The 19,530-nt window shown below is 37.6% G+C and overlaps 1 pseudogene; it reads left to right on the forward strand.

The window, feature by feature from the left end:
* The first annotated feature begins 5,580 nt into the window (after positions 1-5,580).
* On the forward strand, positions 5,581-9,246 carry Prl8a9-ps1 (prolactin family 8, subfamily A, member 9, pseudogene 1; annotated as a pseudogene).
* The last annotated feature ends 10,284 nt before the right edge of the window (positions 9,247-19,530 follow it).

A 19,530-nucleotide genomic window follows, 5' to 3' on the forward strand; every position in this document is an offset into this window, starting at 1 on the left:
AGTGTTTTGCTTTAGGGCATATAGTCTTTTCTGTCTACTGGTCTTAAGCTGTTCCTATGGGGCTGTGTCCTGAGTCCACCAGGCAGGTCGCTTGGAGCGGAAGAGTTGGTCTTACCAGTGCTCCAGAGGGCCAAGTTGCTCGTGGGGGACTGCTTTTGAGCTCTCTGTGAGAGCAGCAACAAGGAGGGCCTGCTCCACCTTTTCCGGGTGCACCTGTGCACCACGGTCTCAGGTGGCATTATGTTTTTTCCTCTGGAGTCAGAAATGTGGGCAGAGTGTAGTCTCTTCTGGCTTCCCAGGCGTGTCAGCCCCTCTGAAGGTTTAGCTTTACCTCCCAAGGGATATGGGTTCAGAGAACTGTTGACTGTGTCCCTTCATGTCTGGGCAGTGTCTGGACTGCGGGGTACCTGCCGCTCCAGTGCCCCTATCTTCCGGTTCCCAGAGGCCATATAAAGTTTCCTCTTGGGCCAGGGATGTGGGCAGGGGTGGGCAGTATTGGTGGTTTCTCCTGCTCTGCAGTCTCAGGAGTGCCCACCTGTCTGGTTGGTGAGCTCTCTCTCCCAAGGTGTTTGGGAGCAGTGAGCTGTGAGCAGGGATCAACAAAGTTGGGGCTCCAGCTAAAAATCGGAAGTGTCTGGTCCTAGAGGAATTTTGCCTTTGTGTGTCCTGAGACCACCATTCAGGTCTCTTGGAGCAGAAAAGTTGGTCTTACCTGTGGTCCCACAGCTCAAGTTTGCTCGTGGTTTGATGCTTTAGAGCTCTCCATGAGGGCGGCAACCAGGAGGGCCTGCGCTGCCTTTTCCTGGAGCCCCCGTGCACCAGGGTCCCAGATGGCTTTAGGTGTTTTCCTCTGGAGTCAGAAATATGGGCATTTTTAAATATTCTAAAATTATATAAAAAATCAAAGAAAATATATTAGTGAATAACTTGAATTATTTGTACATTTGTATCAGTGAGTGAAAATTATTTATGTCATTTGCAACTACCAATATTATTATGCACTTTAAATGGGTCAGGTTCCCTGAGTACCTACTGAAAGAAAATAGAAATTCCTATGAAAAATGCAAACGATCCTGCAAAAAGTTATCACTTGGAATGCAGGTGACAGAACTTACAAGGGAAAGGAATTGTGATCAACTGACCCTATGACTAGAAAAATCAGTTTAAAAAAATAATGTGTACTTTTCATTTCAGCAAACTACAGATTAATCACTTACATATTCCATTTTAAAATGTATATCATCCACTTAAATGTGTTATGCTGCCTCAGAAAAACACAGTGGCTATTTAGGTTCAGCCTCTTTTAGTAAAGATCACATATAGCTCACAATGTAATGTTACTATGTAATTTAACAATTTGTGTTATTTTAATGTTAGGGAAAATTGTATTCCTATGTGTGAGAGGGAGAGACAGTGACAGAGAAAGAGCACTGGCAGGAGAAAATACGTTTATAACAGCTACATTATAAAGTTTACAAATTCTACAGTAAAAATACATAGCAGAAAAATTAGTACACAAATTTAGAAAAAGAAATAATCATACAAACACACAGGATGATTTTAGAGGATCCAATTTTTAACAAAGCAGTATGTATAGTTATGTAATTTTGATGAAAGAATTATCATTTTGCCTAAGCTAAAAGTTAAATAGAAGCCACCTATTTAGGTATGTCAAGTATAAGCCCTTTGACTTTTATCAGGTAGTTTTAGATCTCAACTCCTGCATTTCTGAAAAACACATTCACTTTTTTAGAAGAGATTACAGTCTGGTCTTAAAATCTTTTAATACACAGGTTGTATATTATCTTCTTGGAAGTCACAATTCAGCATAAAATTGCACTTGAAGTAGAAGGGGCTCTGTATAAAAGAAGTGACTGGAACATGATCTAAATATCCCATGAAAAGTGCTAATACAATAACACAAACACATATACACACACATGCATGCACACACACATACACAAAAGAAAACCTACGAAAACTGGACTCATGGGAAGTCAAATGTGGCAAAATTTTCACTGTGACCAATCTAGAATTTCCAACAGAAATTTTGACCAGATCAAAGGTGTGATATTTAGGAGCAGCAGAAAGGCTGTAATTGAATAATAGTTCTCCATGGAGTAGCAGACAAGACAGGACTTTCCATTTATTTCCCTGCTGGAGGAGAGTGATGACTTAAATGGACAGTACATCTTTTCAAATAAACAGATTTTGACTAATATTGCCTTTCTGCCTGGACCTTGCAAAGGACTCAAGGACATCTTAAAGGAATCTTTAAGAAACTGTCTACATCAGTTTTTCAACTAGACTAGAATTCACGGCTATCTAAAACCACCAGGGAAAAAATTCAAGAGTGCAAAAATGAGATCAAGAAGTATGAATATGATGCAGCTAGGAGTGACCTAGCAATAGGCACATAACTCCCCTTCATAGAGAATTCTGTATATAATTCTCTGATGTAGAACAGAACCTTGGGGGTGGATGTGTAGATGGGGTGAAATCTGCATATCTAAGTTGTAGTGTTCTGTTTGCGGTTATGGAAATTATGATAAGCTTCCATTGTTGAGAATAGGGGAGTTTTGGGGGAGGAAACTACTAGTCCAAACCAGAGTGCTTTCTTAAAACAATGTTGACAGATAAAGAACTAGGGAGCACAAGACCAATCAAGAGGCTATTGAAAGTTGGAAGACTTGTGAACAGACAACATATTTGGCAGAACTGAATGGGCCTTGCTCCTTCTTGGCCCATAGCAGGATGCTACCTTTTACTGATTATATGTCAGTTTAAAGAGGAGCAACCTAAACAGTACAGAGGGATGTCTTTAGATTACGAACTTGAAAAAAAAGGAATGATCCCATACGTGCTACTTAACACAGTCTGTGCTTTGGAAGAAACAACTCATATATCCTTGAGGCTTGTTCATGCTGTCTAACACCTTTGCTAATCTATGACTAATATTCATGTGAATGCAGTATCACCTTGGTGCCTTGAAGCAGGTAGCAGTAGGTCTACAGAAGTGCTGAACTTCTGTTAAGCTTCCATTTCATGAATCCAAACTCTACACATTTACTCATTTGCTGAAAAAATCTAAAATGATACTAAATTCAGGTCAAAGAATCTGTGAGAGTCTAGACTATATGTGATGATATTGTCTGTGTCTTCAGATGCACCAGAAGAGAGCATCACATTCCATTACAGATGGTTGTAAGTGACCATGTGCTTGCTAGGAATTGAGCTCACAGCTTCTGGAATAGCAGCCAGTACTCTTAACCACTGCAAGGTAAACCGGACCCCAAAAAGTCATGCAAATATATGCTCACTGATAAATGCATATTCACCAAAAGAACAGAATACCCATGATACAACACATAGTCCATATGAACCTTAAAAAGAAATAAGGCCCAAGTGTGGATACTTCGACCTCACTTTGGAGGAGGATCAAAATAATTACAAGAGACAGAAGGAGGAAGGCACCTGTGTAGGAGAGGATAAAAGGATGGGGGGAAGGCAGGAACAAACATAGGAAGAGACAGGTGAGAACCCCAGAGGGATAGTAGAATGAATAGCTATGCAGCAATAGGGAGTGGGGGGGAGCAGTGTGAACTTCTAGAGTGTCCCAATGACCTGGAATGTGAGAGACTCCCAGGAATCAATAGGAGTGACCTTAGGTAAAATGCACAACAGTAGGGAAATGGAACCTAAAGAAACCACCTCCAGTAGAAAGACATGGCACATGGTTGAGGCATGGAGATACCCACTCTTCTTCAAAATATTTGATAAAGAATTGTTCCAGTCTAAGGGAAATGCTGGGAAAAGAATGGAGCGGAGACTAAAGGAAAGGACATCAAATGACTTGCCCAACTTGGGATCAATCCTATACATGAGCATCAAACCTGACACTGTTGCTGATGCCATGTTGTGCTTGCATAATACATTGATGTCTTCTGAAAGTCTCTAGCAGCATCTGAATGAGACAGATGCAGACATTTATATCCAACTATTGGATTGAGGTCATAGACCCATTTCGAAGAGTTAATGGGAGGATTGAAGACACAGAAGTGTACAGCAACTCCAAAGGAAGAATGACTTTATCAACTAACTTGAACCCCTATAACCTCTCAGAGTCTAAGCAAACAACCAATGAGCATATGTGGTAGTCCATGGCCCATGGCACATATGTAGCAGAGGAAGACCATGTTTGGACTGAATGGGAGAGGATGTGCCTAAACCTATAGACACTTGATGCTCCAAAGTAGTGTGATGATAGCTGTGATGAGGTAGGGAGGTAGGTGTGTGGGAAAGCACACCCTCAGAAGCAAAGGGAAAGGGGGATGGAAGGATAAACTCTGGGACAGGTATATGGGAACGTGTGTAACTTTTGGAATGTAAATAAATAAAATAATTTAACAAAAGGAGAAATGAAAAAGATTCTGTTAGATTATACACACATATAGGAAAACTGTTTCCTGGGAACAATTTGATTATTGAATTAAATCACTGAGATATTTACCTGTATATAAGAATTATCTTCCCAAGGGATATGGTGTAGTAAGATTTTGAAATCCCTCAGGACATTCTTATAGCTGTATTTCCTTTTGTATCAATATTAGACTGAACTGATTTGCCTACATTTTTAAACAGCAAGCACACCATTTCAACAATATGGTGGTATTCTGGTGGCATTGAGTTAGAACCTCCCTCAATTTTGACTAGATGCCAAATTCTGGAAGCCACCGTGTCACTGGCTTTTGAAGAATATTCACCAGTGGTACTATAGCAAAAGTGCTAATATTAACAGTAAGTGTATTAAAATATACTCATTAGGAAAATCATGGTGCAATTGTTACTGGTACAAGTTAAAAACTTCTGACATGATTAAGAGCAATTGCAAGAAAACAACATATATTTGTTATTTTAAACCAATGTCCAGTAATTTTTGAGAGGTTCTATTGACTAGAGAGAAGTTAATTGAGTTTTATATTTTATATATACATATATCTCATTTATTTTAGACTGATTTCAAAATACCTAATTTAAGCATGCAGATTATTACAATTGTCTAGTTAGTACACAGAGAAACACTCCACAGAAGGCAGTGACTATGGATATTTTACTAATCCTGTGGTACGGTGGTCAAACGTTCAATGAAGAGTACTTCTCTGTGAGCAAAAAATTAGGAAAAAAGATGGAGCAAAGAATGCAAGATTTTAAGGAATGGGAAGTCATCATGAACAATGATTTCCACATGATCTGGCATGATCATCTTTAATCAGGCACCTGAGATGGCTTCAGAGATTCCAGAAGTAATTTGCACAAGGTCCATATGTAGGAACAAGCAAAGAGAAACCATCAAAACACATGTTAAGTATGATGTAATATAACAGTTAGCATTCTTTGAAGAAAGAAAGACATGATTGATGAATGAATGTTTCTATACGTGACTTCATGCTGTTGCATGGTTGTGCATGCCCTTGGGGTTATGCACTGGAATATATAGGAATAGGAAACTAACTAAATGTAGGATGCTCATGAAGAATATCTCCAGAGACAAAATACATCCTGCTTAGGTACACCTCAGTGATGGAGCTGCCAATGACTCAACCTCACTTCCATAAGTAAACCCCTATCCCCCATTGCTGTGCATCTCTTAGTAAAAGTATTCAGTTCAATGGTTCTGTGAATTCATCTTAATGGAATTATTTTTTGAAATCTTTGATGTTTTATCTGTTATGAAAGATATTAACAGGAGTAAAATTCTGCATAGACATTATATTATCTTTTATTATTTTTCTTGAAAGAAACTATACAAGGATTCAGGAGACAATTGTATTGTTTCCATAATCCTTAACTTGATACATGTTGCAGTGTTCAGTGAGAGTCTGTGTTATCTCATCTTCTCTCTTGAGGAAAGGGAATGTTCCTGGTATTCAATGAGTAGAAGTGATGGGAATCATAATGCAGGTTCCAATGCATAGGATCCCTTATACAGCAACGAATACATTTCAAATGGACAATGTTTTAGAAATTGGAAAATATGGAATGTGTAAAATCTGGGGATCTGGTTAATCTTATTTCAAGGCAGAAGAAACATGATTGTGATTGTGAATAAAGAGTTCTGATAGTTTTTCTAACTTCTATGTTACCCAATAATAAGACATTAGAGGTAAACTGTATTTGTCAAAAGTTTGCTAACAAAAAATGAGCTTCAATTCCAAAGACCTTAAGCCATCTAATAAGTGACTTAAAACACATCTACAGAACTACTGTTAATTTCACACATTTTTAAAATTCAGAAACACTTTTGAAAAAATACAAAAATATGCAATCACCTGTTCCGCAAACTATTATTCAGAAAATTACAATTATTTACCAAAATACTTAGAGTGGCTTTTTGTGCCATTTCTGATAGGCTGTCCTGTAGTCCTGAAGATAGAAAATTAAAAAAAAACACACCACCACCACCACAAACAACAACAGCAACAGCAACAAAAACAACAAAAACAAGAGAGCCAAAAACACAAAAAATACTCAAAATTTTGGCCAAATACAACTTTCCTGGACCTAGGAGAACTTAGATTAACACACCATCCTAAATGAGTTTTATTTCTATGTAACAGGCCCACTCTTGATGCTGGTAATGTCAAGCTTACTCATGTGGGAGAAAGCTGCATCAATTCCTGCATGCCTTGTGGAAGAGGACAGCTGCGGGAACCCACTCCTGAAACATTTAATAGTGCCATCCGGAGAGCTGAAACCCTCCATAATATTGCTGACCAATTATATGTAGAGCCTTTATGTACCTCAAACTTCATACTAATACATGAACTGCACTAGAAACTCACACACAAAACATCATGATTCAAATATCAGAAAATACAGTTTCATAGGTAAAAGATGCCCCAACTACTGATAAAAGGTCAGGACCAATAGCACTGAGTCATGAAATTTCATAGAATCCAATGATACTGACATATTCTGTTACTTTATTAAACATAATAATAACTATGATGTAAACTCTTAAAATGTGCTTGGGGAAGAATTTCATTTCCTGTTTTTGAATTTAGGATCATGTAATTCTATAGCCATATTCATTTAGTACACTTTGGTAAACACAGTAAAGGATGTGCATTGCAGTTAACTATCTATTTGTCACAGGGATGAAGTAAAACATGTGAAGAGGCAAGGAGGAAGGAACAGAAGAAAGGAATGAAGGAAAGAGGGCAGAGAGAGAGAGAGAGAGAGAGAGAGAGAGAGAGAGAGAGTGAGAAGGAAAGAAGGAAAAAGGAGAAAAGGAAAGAAAGGAAGAAAGGAAGGAAAAAGAAAGAAAGAAAGAAAGGAAGAAAGAAAGGAAGGAAGGAAGGAAGGAAGGAAGGAAGGAAGGAAGGAAGAAGTAGTGAGAGGGAGGAATGAAAAATATCTAGTCTTTCAAGAAGATGAAAAAATACTAGGAAGAGTGGTTTAAAGATTTGTAGTGATAAAAGTTTATCCCATATCAAGGCAGGAATAAAAGTGTATTCATTCCCCTTTTGGTGACTGTCATTTCTCAATGTCAAAAACAAGAAACTATAGAAAGAGACAAACCTCCAAAATGATGGACTTCAAAAGAATATATCTTTGTTTAAAATAAACACATCATAACATTTTTAATGATCAGATTTTCTTTTTCTCCCCTTAACATGACTCATAACCACAACCAATTCTCATCTGAACAATTTGCAACTCTTGTAAGTACCTTACTGTCTTCCAGCTGCTTTCCAATAAGAAAAATGATTGTACTCATGACAATGATTGTGCTTTAGAAGAAAAAGCATTATACAGTATTTGTATTTCCTATTCTTAATTGACGCTTAACCTTCACAGTTATTTATTAACCTTTCATGATTGATTATTTGAAATAAAAAAGATATTCTAAAGCATATATTTAAGTAAATTAAATATTATCTTAGTCATACAATGACTATTTCAATACATGCCATTAATTAATATTTTTATGTTTTGTTGACTTTGAGTTTACATAGAATTTACCTTAAAATGGTTTATTTTGTGAGACAATGTCATTATAAAACTATTATAAACATTCGCAGCTATATACTTTAATGTTCAATTATAAATTTATAACTCTATTGTCAGGGTAAGGAAATATCAGTACTTATTGTAAGAAAATAGGAAAATGAATAAATATGTGCTATGGATATATGCTGAGATGCTAACAACGGTGATAATTAAATCAATTAATTCTTCATAAATTTAATCCTTTCAGAGTCTTCCATCATTGGTGTAACTTTTGAAAGTGAAGAAAAGTGTGTAAGAGGAAGAAGTTAAATATATAAATATTAATGAAAACCAAATTAAATTGCTGGTACAATGTATAGACAGTAAACTACATGAGAGACTGTTTCTTTTTTTTTTTTTTTTTGGTTCTTTTTTTTTTCGGAGCTGGGGAACCGAACCCAGGGCCTTGCGCTTCCTAGGTAAGCACTCTACCACTGAGCTAAATCCCCAGCCCCGACAGACTGTTTCTTAATACCTTAATATCTCTATTTTATGAATTACTTACATTAAAATTTAGAAATTCATTAAATGCATTAATATTCTGGTCATAATTTTATGATTTCTGGACAATGATTTTTTTATTTGCAGAGTTCACTACTGAATAGACGGGATGAGACTGTTGTCAGAACTGGAACTTACTGCCATTCTATTCTCACAAAACCCCCAAATAGTGGAACTGAACACATGATTATTGAAGTGAGTTTCCTTTTTGAATTTTCCACAGAATTCCAGAAGCAATATATTGTGTTTGTGGTACTGTCAGTTATTACAAGCATTATGATTGACATATTAATCATTAATTACCTTTTTAGAAAATAAACCAGTTGGTTAAATGTTATACTTGTAAAGTATGTAACATCTATACATGTGTCATATACACATAGTAAATATATATTTCAGTTCACCTTCTTTATGTAAGCATTACAGGTATCAAACCTGCTAAACTGAAATTATCTAATGAATGGTTTAATTGTGTGTCACAGATCAAAGAGTATTTAAAAACTTTGATCAATTTTTTGGGTTCCTGGATCAGCCCTCTGTACCATCTAGTGATTGAACTGAGTGTCATGCAAGATGCCCCTTAAACTCCTCTCAAAAGTAAAGGAGATCAAAGAGAATAACAGACTACTCCTGGATGACACTCTATTTCATCTTAGAACATTGAAATGTCACATAACTGGGAAAGATTGCTAAGTGCAAATTTACCATGTCTGCTTTAAAAATGCTCCAGGCCAGTTCATTGTTAAGCAGTTGCTTTTAATTGTATATATTTCAATTGCATGTGTGGGTCTAATGGGTCTCCTCTTTGAAAAATAAAAACTATCTTAAGAAATGTCTACAAATCATTTTCATCTTCTAGCCACTGAGTAGAATATATATATCAATAAAGTTAGGCTACTCCAATCAAATATATCACAAACAATATATGATAATCTAGCAAATAACATTAAAGTTTAGTTTAATAAAGTCAAATTTATTTCATAGAAAGGTAATGAAAGTTAAGTCCATTTAAGGAAAGTGTAAAACTCCTTAACTAATCCATTATCCTAATCAGAATTATACAATTTTTAATGCCTCATGACATTCAGATTGTCTTTTGGAAACAATGTTAATAGTGAAAGCACATTCAATCCAATACAATTGCTTTCTGACTCTACAGCCTCTAGAGGACTTAGAGGAAAGAAGGCAAGGGCTGGAAATAATAAAGACAGACTGAGTTCATGTGTGATATTTCTAAAAAATGATTTTTAAAAAATAAAATTCCTTTAGGATACAAATATCAGTTAGTGATGCTCTTTTAAAGATGTGTCATAAGACCAACTATAACTTTGTTCTTCAAGAGTATGGTAATAGGTATGTTCTACATGTTTTCATTTCCATCTCTTTAACAACTTTTTTCTCTATGGTATTTTGTAAAAAGTCACATACTTAGTATTATGTATGTATTGAAACCATAAGGTTGACAATCCCTTGGGATGTCTGCCATGAAAATCTGAAGAATCGAAAGGTTTCTGTCATTCTGAATCCAATTGTCTGAGTACTCAATTGGAGACCAAGTTGCACGTCTGTTATGAATGTACAGGGCATATAGGTTCAGCACCTGGTTCAGTCTCTATGAACCTCAATAGCTCAGGTTAGTTGACTCCATAGGTCTTGTGATGTCCTTCACATTTCAGCTCATTCAGTCTTCCCACTCATCCACAAGACTCCCCATGTTCTGCCTGATGCTTTACTGAAGGTCTCTGCATCTGTTTCATTTGTTGCTGGAAGAAATTTCTAGGAGACAGTTATGGTAGACTCCTGTATGCAAGCATAGCAGAATATCATGAAGAGTGTCAAGGGTTCGCTCTCTTCTAATGCATAGGTCTCAAGTAGGGCAAATAATTGTTTGGACATTGCCTCAATATCTGTTTCATCATCACTGTGCACCTTGTATGCAGTGCATTTCTGGGGGTCAAAGGTTTGGGTAGGTTGATATTCTCTTCCATCAACTGGAAGCTGAACCTGCCTACAGGATGTGGCTAATTCAGTCTCCATAACCTGAAATGCTAGGAGTCTCAGCTAGGGTGACTCCCATAGACTCACAAGAGCCTTCCCTGTCCCAGGTCTTCTGCTAGCAGGAGAGATGTTCTTCACTAATTTAGTCCTCACTTCCAAGCCCTCTATTGTCTCTCCATACCCTATACTTGATTGTCATTTCTATACCACTTCTCACCACTTTATCAACCAATTTCCTCTCTCCATCCACCTCTGATAGTTTTCCCTTCTGAGTGAGATTTACACATTATCATTTCTTTCCTCCTTATTACCTAGCTTCTTTGAATCTGTAGATTGTATCAAGGTTATCTTGCACTTTATGGCTAATGTACAATTATAAGTAATTGCACACAATACATATATTTTGGTGTTTGCATTAACTCACTCAGGATGATATTCTAAAGTTCCATCCATTTTCCTGCAAAATTCAGGTTGTCCTTGTGTTTAATAGTAGAATACTATTCTTTTGTTTAAATGTAGTATATTCTCTTTATATATTTTTCAGTTAAGAAACATCTAGGTTGTTTCTAGCTGCTGGTTATTTTGAATAAAGCTGCTATGAACATAGATTGAGCAAATGACCCTGTTGTACTGTGAGGAGTATTTTGGGTATACGAGTTGGAGTTGTATAGTTGAATCTTGGGTTAATTATATTCTCAATTTTCCTAGAACTACCAAATTGATTTCCAAACTGGTTGTACAAATTTTCACTCACACCATCAATGGAGTTGTGTTCCGTTTGCTTCACATCTTTACCAACTTGTGCTGTCCCTTGAGTTTTTGGCCTTACCCACTTTGAAATATGTAAGACGGAATCTAAGATTGTACTGATTTGCATTTCTGTGATGATTAACCTTGAACACTTCTTTAAGTGCTTCTGGGTCATTAGATATTCCTTGCCCTAGAATTCTCTATTTAGTTCTGTATCCCCTTTTAAAATTGGATTACTTGATTTGTGAATTTCTAATTCCTTTATCTCTATAATATGTTTTGCATATTAGTCCTCTGTCAGAGTAAGGGTTGGTGAAGATCTTTTTCCATTTTGTAGGCTACTATTCTGTCCGATTGATGGTGTCCTTAACCTTGCAAAATGTTTTTCATTCCATGAGTCCCATTTATTATTGACTTTAGTACCTAAGTCATTGATATTTGTTTCAGAAGTTGTCTTTTGTAAAATCGTGTTCGATGTTGTTTCCCAATTTTATTACATTCTATTACATTTACTTTTATGTTGGTGTCTTTGATTACCTTTTAACTTTAATGCATGACATTAGATATGAGTTCTTAAAATTTCTCATCAACCAACTTCTTGTTAGACCAACACTACTTGTTGAATACATTTTCTATTTTTATTCTTACAGGGTATGGTTTTGGAAAATCAAGTGTTCATACCTGTGTCGGTTTAATTCTGTGTCTTCAGCTTTATTTCTTTGATCAACTTGTCTGATTTTATGGAAATAGCATATTGTTTGAAATACTGTTGCTCTGTAGTATAGTATGCAATCAGAGATGGTGATATCTCTACAATTTCAAATACTCAGGTTTCTATCCTATGTACAAATGTCAGATTGAATAAGTATAAGTGTTGATTTATACTAATTTAATGTCAACCATGTAAACTTCTGCCAGAGTAAAGTGATTTTGTGTCTGCAAGCAAAGGTAACATATCTCTCAACCACTAAAAACTATTGGCAAAATGCAACTAGACATTTCCTTAAGTGAAATTCAATCTGGATGAAGTACATTATTTTATGACACAGCACATAGAGGTCTAGAAAACTGATATGTTAGCACAGACTTGTGTCTGAAAAGGCAAAAAAGGAATAAGGGAAATAGCACACTTTAGAGCAGTCACAAATAATATAAAATACCTTAATGTAACCCTAAGTAAACAAGTGAAAGACCCATAAAGCATGAAGTTCAAATCTATCAAGAAAGAAATTGAGGAAGATATGACAAGATGAAAACATCTTCCATGATCATAGTTTGGTAGCATTATCATAGTAAAAATGGCCATCTTACCAAAAGCACTGTAGATTCAGTGCAATTCCCATCAAAATTCTAAGAAAATCTGTGAACATGAAAAAGCAATTCTCAATTTCATGGAAAAAACCCAGAATACCTAAAACAATCCTGTATCATAAATGAAATATTTGATTTTTTTTCAATCCAAGGGGGTTGTAGTTTGGTTAATGAGAGCTCAGATTTACAAATTCACCTTAAGTAACTGATGTTAAGGGTTCATATTGTTTTCATAATATTTAAAAGAAAATTTACTTACAACACTGTGAATGACTTGCAAGATTTTTTAGACAGTGATTGCCAGTCGCAATAGCATTCTGATAAATTTCAAGTGGAAAATATGAGTTGAAATGAAAGACTGGAATTATGCAATATGAAGCAAAGTAAGGACAGACTAAAGGGATGTGACCAGTAAAAAAAAAGGCATGATATGAAAGATACTTTTCTGGTTAGTTCCACAAGTCAGTTTAATCTGGGACAAAAAACCTGGGCTGAGAAGATATTTCTTTAATATGGGATTGTAGGCAAGTCCATAGAATATTTTCTCGATTAGTGACTGGAGATGTCATATTAGAGCATGTGGTCTAGGATATAATGCAAAGGAATGCTTTGCAAACCAGTAAGCAGTGCCAGTCCATGCCGTCTGATTCAAGTTCTAATTCAAGGTTTGTTCCATGAGTTTTTGCCTTGAGTTTTATCCATAATGAACTGTAAACTGCACCATTAAGTAAAATTTTTCCTCATCAAATTCCTTTTAATTATGGTGTTTTTCAAAGCAAGAAAACCCTAACACAACAGATACCATGCATGTAGGATACCAAAATACATGAAGGCATATGACTACTATAAATTTTAGACATGCATTATAAGTTTTATTCCATCTTATTTCCAGTGACTTTTCTCTTCTCACTTGTTTTCATAACAGTTTAACTGTATTAAAAGTAATTCTTCATTCTTTGATTTACTAGAGCTCTGGTAATCAAATAAACATCTGCCAGTGTTGGAGTTAGAATAACTTTGGTCCTGATAAATTCCTGTGTTTGAATGCTTGGTCAGTAGGGAGTGGTAATATTAGGAAATGTTGCCTTGTTTGTGTAGGTGGGGCCTCGTTGGAGATAGTGTGTCCCTGTAGAGCTGAACTTGGATGTCTCTATGTCCAGGCTCTGTCCAGTACCAAACACAGTCCCTTTCTGCTTCCCATCCATCAATATGTAGACTTTTCTGTTCCTCCAGTATCATTTCTGCCTATACACTGCCATGTTTTCTGCCTTGATGATAATGGAATGAACCTTTAAAACTGCAGGCCATCCCCAATTAATGTTTTCTTTTATTAGAGTTGGAGCAGTCATGGTGTCTCTTCACAGCAACAGAAGACTTAGACATCCACCCACTATGTCAGAGGTCAAGAAAATGTTCTACTATATATAAAAATTTCTGATGCTTATCAGACAATAGTGTAAAGAAGTGAATGCTTTCCTCATAGCCAGGATTTTTTACATCTGAATCAGCATCCTTCCCTGACCATGATAATTAGTCAGAATGCCACCAAATACCATGATCTTACCTATACTACCAGTCTTTCTATTTCATCTTGAATTCATCAAATAAATATTTACTTCTTTCAAATATTTCTGACTTTTTCCATCAAAAGGCAGGTGTGTATGATAAAGTATATGTATAATCTAAATTGCTGTTTGTCCAAAGAATCTAACGCCGTGGCTTTTCATTTAGTCATCTTCTTATCAATATTAATATTTGCAGTATAGGAGACTATTCATGGAGGTAATTTGATAATGAATTACAGTTGAATTGCAGAAAATTATAACTTTTTAAATTTTAATAGAATACATGAAATTTAAATGTCCAGTTAACCACTTATATGTTGCTGAGATAAGCCTCTGCTTAAAAGTGACATATAATTGAAAATGAAGTTTTCAGAGAAGGGTTATAATAATCTTATGCTTAAATAGATTTAGGAGAGAACAGTGAGAGAGTATTTCAGAAGCAGACCTGAGGTGTTGGCTCTGCATCCAGTCCTACAACACCCAAAGGAAGCTTGACTTTGAGGTACTATAACACATCCAGAATTACAGATGAGGCCACAACATCTACTCCATTACCCGGAGTAACTGGGAACTCTGGAATCCAGGGACTCAGGAACTCCTACCTAGCCAGTGACACGGGTTCTTTCCACTTTGAACCTGCATCTGAATCATATTCTGTACCCACAACAACAACACACAGAGGAGACTGAGTCCCCTGGTTTCTGCCACACCCAGGGTCACAGAATCACAGGATCACAGAGAAAGCTCAACTCCTAGGTGGTCAGACACACCCAGAATCACTGGAACTCTGACACACTCAAGATCACAGTTGAGACCACACCATCTTTCCTAACACCCAGTGTAACTGTGACCCTGGCAGGAAACAGGGAAACAAGAACTGTTGCCCAGCCAGACGCACTGGTTCCTTCAAGCTTACACCTGACTCTGATGCAGACCAAGGGCTCTGGCTCCCCACCCACTCCTGCAACAACCAAAGAAATTTTGTCTCCCAGGAGCTCTGGCAAAAAAGAATCTCAGGAGCTTGGTCACACAAGGTTTTCAGGATCCTAGAGGCAGCTAGACTACTAGGAGGACTGACATATCCAAGATCTCAACATCCCAGGGTTACCGAAACACAGAATCTGAGACAGCTGGATTCTAAAGAGTGCTGACACAACCAGAATCACAGAAGAGGCAATCTCCAGTCAGAGACAGCAAGCACAAGCACATAAGAACAGAAACCAAGGCTATTTGACAACATCAGAACCCAGTTCTCCCAACACACAACTCCTGGATACTCTAACAACCTGAAATGCAAGATTCACACCTAAAATTTTAGGTCATGAATATGATAGAGAAATTTTTATTAGATATTTTAAACTTTATATTTCAAATGTTATCTCCTTTCCCAGTTCCCCATCTACAAACCCCTTATTCCATCCCCCCTCTGCCTACTTCTGTGAGGGTGTTCTCCCACACATCCACTCACCCCTTCTTGTCTCCCTACCTTGATATCCCCTTACACTGAGGGGCTGAGTCTTTGCAGGACCAAGGGCTTCTCCACCAATTGGTGCCCAACAAAGCCATCCTCTACTACGTATGCAGCTGAAGCCATTGGTCTATCCATGAGTACTCTTTGGATAGTGGTTTAGTCCTTGAGAGCTCTGGTTTGTTGGTATTGTTGTTTTTATGGGGTTACAAACCCCTTCAGCTCCTTCAATTCTTTCTCTAACTCATTCAATAGAGACCCCATTCTTTGTTCAATGGCTGACTGCAATCATCCACCTCTATATTTGTCATGCTATGGCAGAGCCTTTCAGGTGATAGCTATATCAGGCTCCTGTCAGCATGCACTTTTGGCATCAGCAATATGGTCTGAGTTTGGTGGCTCTATGTCCAGGTAGGACAGTCTATGGATGGTCTTTCTTTCAGTCTCTTCTCTAAATTTGTCACCATATTTCTTCCTATGAATATTTTTGTTCCCCCTTCTAAGAAAGCCTGAATCATCTATACTTCGGCCATCCTTCTCTAGCTTCATGTAGTCTGTGGATTGTGTTGTGGGTAATCCTAGCTTTGGGCTAATATTCAATTTTCAGTGCAAGAATACCATATTTTTGTTCTTTTGTGATTGGGTTAACTCAGGATGACATTCTCTACTTCCTTCCATTTGCCTATGAATTTCATGAAGACATTGTTTTTAATTACTAAGAATTACTCTATTGTGTAAATGTGTAACAATTTCTGGATCCATTCCTTTGTTCAAGGACATTGGGTTATTTCTAGCTTCTGGATATTATAAATAAGGCTGTTATGAACATAGGAACATGTGTCCTTGTTATATGTTGGAGCATCTTATGGGTATATGCACAGAAGCACATAAATAACTCACTTAAAAATACAAAACAAGTAGCAGATCTTAAAAAGGAAGCAAATAAATCTTTAAAGAAATACAGGAAAACACAATCAAACAGGTAAAGAAATTGAGAGAAACCATCTAGGATTTAAACTGAAAATAGATACATTAAAGAAAGTACAAAGGGAGACTACCATGAAGATAGAAAACTTAGGAAAACATCTGGAGTCACGAATGCAAGCATCACCATCAGAATAAAAGAGATAGAGGGCTAATATACAAAGTATATGAAGAACTCAAGAATGTAGACTCCAGAGAATTAAATATCCCTGTGAAAAATGGGGTACAAAGCCAAAGAGAGAATTCTCAACTGAGGAATCTCAAACGGCAAAGAAGCAATTAAAATATTCAAGCAAATGGTGCTGGTTCAACTGGAGGTCAACATGTAAAAGAATGCAGATCGATCCATGCTTATCACCCTGTACAAAGCTTAAGTCCAAGTGGATCAAGGACCTCTACATCAAACCAGACACACTCAAACTAATAGAAGAAAAACTTGGGAAGCATCTGGAACACATGGGCACTGGAAAAAATTTCCAAAACAAAACACCAATGGCTTACGCTCTAAGATCAAGAATCGACAAATGGGATCTCATAAAACTGCAAAGCTTCTGTAAGGCAAAGGACACTGTGGTTAGGACAAAACGGCAACCAACAGATTGGGAAAAGATCTTTACCAATCCTACAACAATAGAGGCCTTATATCCAAATTATACAAAGAACTCAAAAAGTTAGACCGCAGGGAAACAAATAACCCTATTAAAAAATGGGGTTCACAGCTAAACAAACAATTCACAGCTGAGGAATGCCGAATGGCTGAGAAACACCTAAAGAAATGTTCAACATCTTTAGTCATAAGGGAAATGCAAATCAAAACAACCCTGAGATTTCACCTCACATCAGTCAGAATGGCTAAGATCAAAAACTCAGGGGACAACAGATGCTGGCGAGGATGTGGAGAAAGAGGAACACTCCTCCATTGTTGGTGGGATTGCATACTGGTACAACCATTCTGGAAATCAGTCTGGAGGATCCTCAGAAAATTGGACATTGAACTGCCTGAGGATCCAGCTATACCTCTCTTGGGCATATACCCAAAAGATACCCCAACATATAAAAAGACACGTGCTCCACTATGTTCATTGCAGCCTTATTTATAATAGCCAGAAGCTGGAAAGAACCCAGATGCCCTTCAACAGAGGAATGGATACAGAAAATGTGGTACATCTACACAATGGAATATTACTCAGTTATCAAAAACAACGAGTTTATGAAATTCGTAGGCAAATGGTTGGAACTGGAAAATATCATCCTGAGTGAGCTAACCCAATCACAGAAAGACATACATGGTATGCACTCATTGATAAGTGGCTATTAGCCCAAATGCTTGAATTACCCTAGATGCCTAGAACAAATGAAACTCAAGACGGATGATCAAAATGTGAATGCTTCACTCCTTCTTTAAAAGGGGAACAAGAATACCCTTGGCAGGGATTAGAGAGGCAAAGATTAAAACAGAGGCAGAAGGAACACCCATTCAGAGCCTGCCCCACATGTGCCCCATACATATACAGCCATCCAATTAGACAAGATGGATGAAGCAAAGAAGTGCAGGCCGACAGGAGCCGGATGTAGATCGCTCCTGAGAGACACAGCCAGAATACAGCAAACACAGAGGCGAATGCCAGCAGCAAACCACTGAACTGAGAATAGGACCCCCGTTGAAGGAATCAGAGAAAGAACTGGAAGAGCTTGAAGGGGCTCAAGACCCCATATGTACAACAATGTCAAGCAACCAGAGCTTCCAGGGACTAAGCCACTATCCAAAGACTATACATGGACTGACCCTGGACTCTGACCTCATAGGTAGCAATGAATATCCTAGTAAGAGCACCAGTGGAAGGGGAAGCCCTGGGTCCTTCTAAGACTGGACCCCCAGTGAACGTGATTGTTGGGGGGAGGGCGGCAATGGGGGGAGGATGGGGAGGGGAAAACCCATAAAGAAGGGGAGGGGGAGGGATTAGGGGATGTTTGCCCGGAAACCAGGAAAGGGAATAACACTCGAAATGTAAATAAGAAATACTCAAGTTAATAAACAAAAAAAAAAAGAAGCTGGAAAAAAAAGAAAAAAGAAGCAAAGATTTCATGAAATACTTAGACAAATTGATGGACCATAAAAATACCACCCCAAGTGAAGTAACCCAAGTAACCCAGTTTCTCTCTCTCTCTCTCTCTCTCTCTCTCTCTCTCTCTCTCTCTCTCTCTCTCTCTCACACACACACACACACACACACACACACACACACACACACACACACACAAATCAAACAGTGGTATGTACTTGCTGATAGTAGATATTAGCCAAAAGGAACACCCAAGATACAACTCACAGACTACATGAACCTCAGGAAGAAAGAAGATCACAACAAAGTGTGGATGCTACAGTACTATTTAGTAGGGGGATGAGAATAATATCTGAGAAGAGAAGGGTATTCAGATATGGAAGGAGGTGGGAGATAAGTACAGAGAGTCAAGAATTTGAAAGTAGGTGTGACCCACTCACACAGCTCTTTTTACCCAAATTCCATAGTGAAAGGATCTGGACTCACAGAAGTGCAGACAATCCTTAGAGCTCAGGGGAGAATACAATTTCTGCTCACATTCCTCACCCAAGAGGAACATGTAAAGAGCTATTTGGATACAGGAACACAGGAGCAGTCAAGGACAAGATACTTATTGTCTCTGCCTGAGCCCAGAGCTGAAAGCCAATCACCAGGAGCACTGACACACCTGAGAGCAGAAGTAAGACCATCACTTCTGTCCTGAAGGACCTGCCTGGAGCTGTGTGGACCCAGGAACCAAGGAGAAGTCTGGGGTAGGATCTGTCCAGTTTCAACCTGTGCCTAGAGCTGAATATTGTGTCACAGCTCTCTGTACCCAGATTCTGCTGGGGTAAAGTCA

This window comes from Rattus norvegicus, chromosome 17, assembly GCF_036323735.1.
Source record: "Rattus norvegicus strain BN/NHsdMcwi chromosome 17, GRCr8, whole genome shotgun sequence".
In the NCBI taxonomy this organism is placed as follows: Eukaryota; Metazoa; Chordata; class Mammalia; order Rodentia; family Muridae; genus Rattus; species Rattus norvegicus.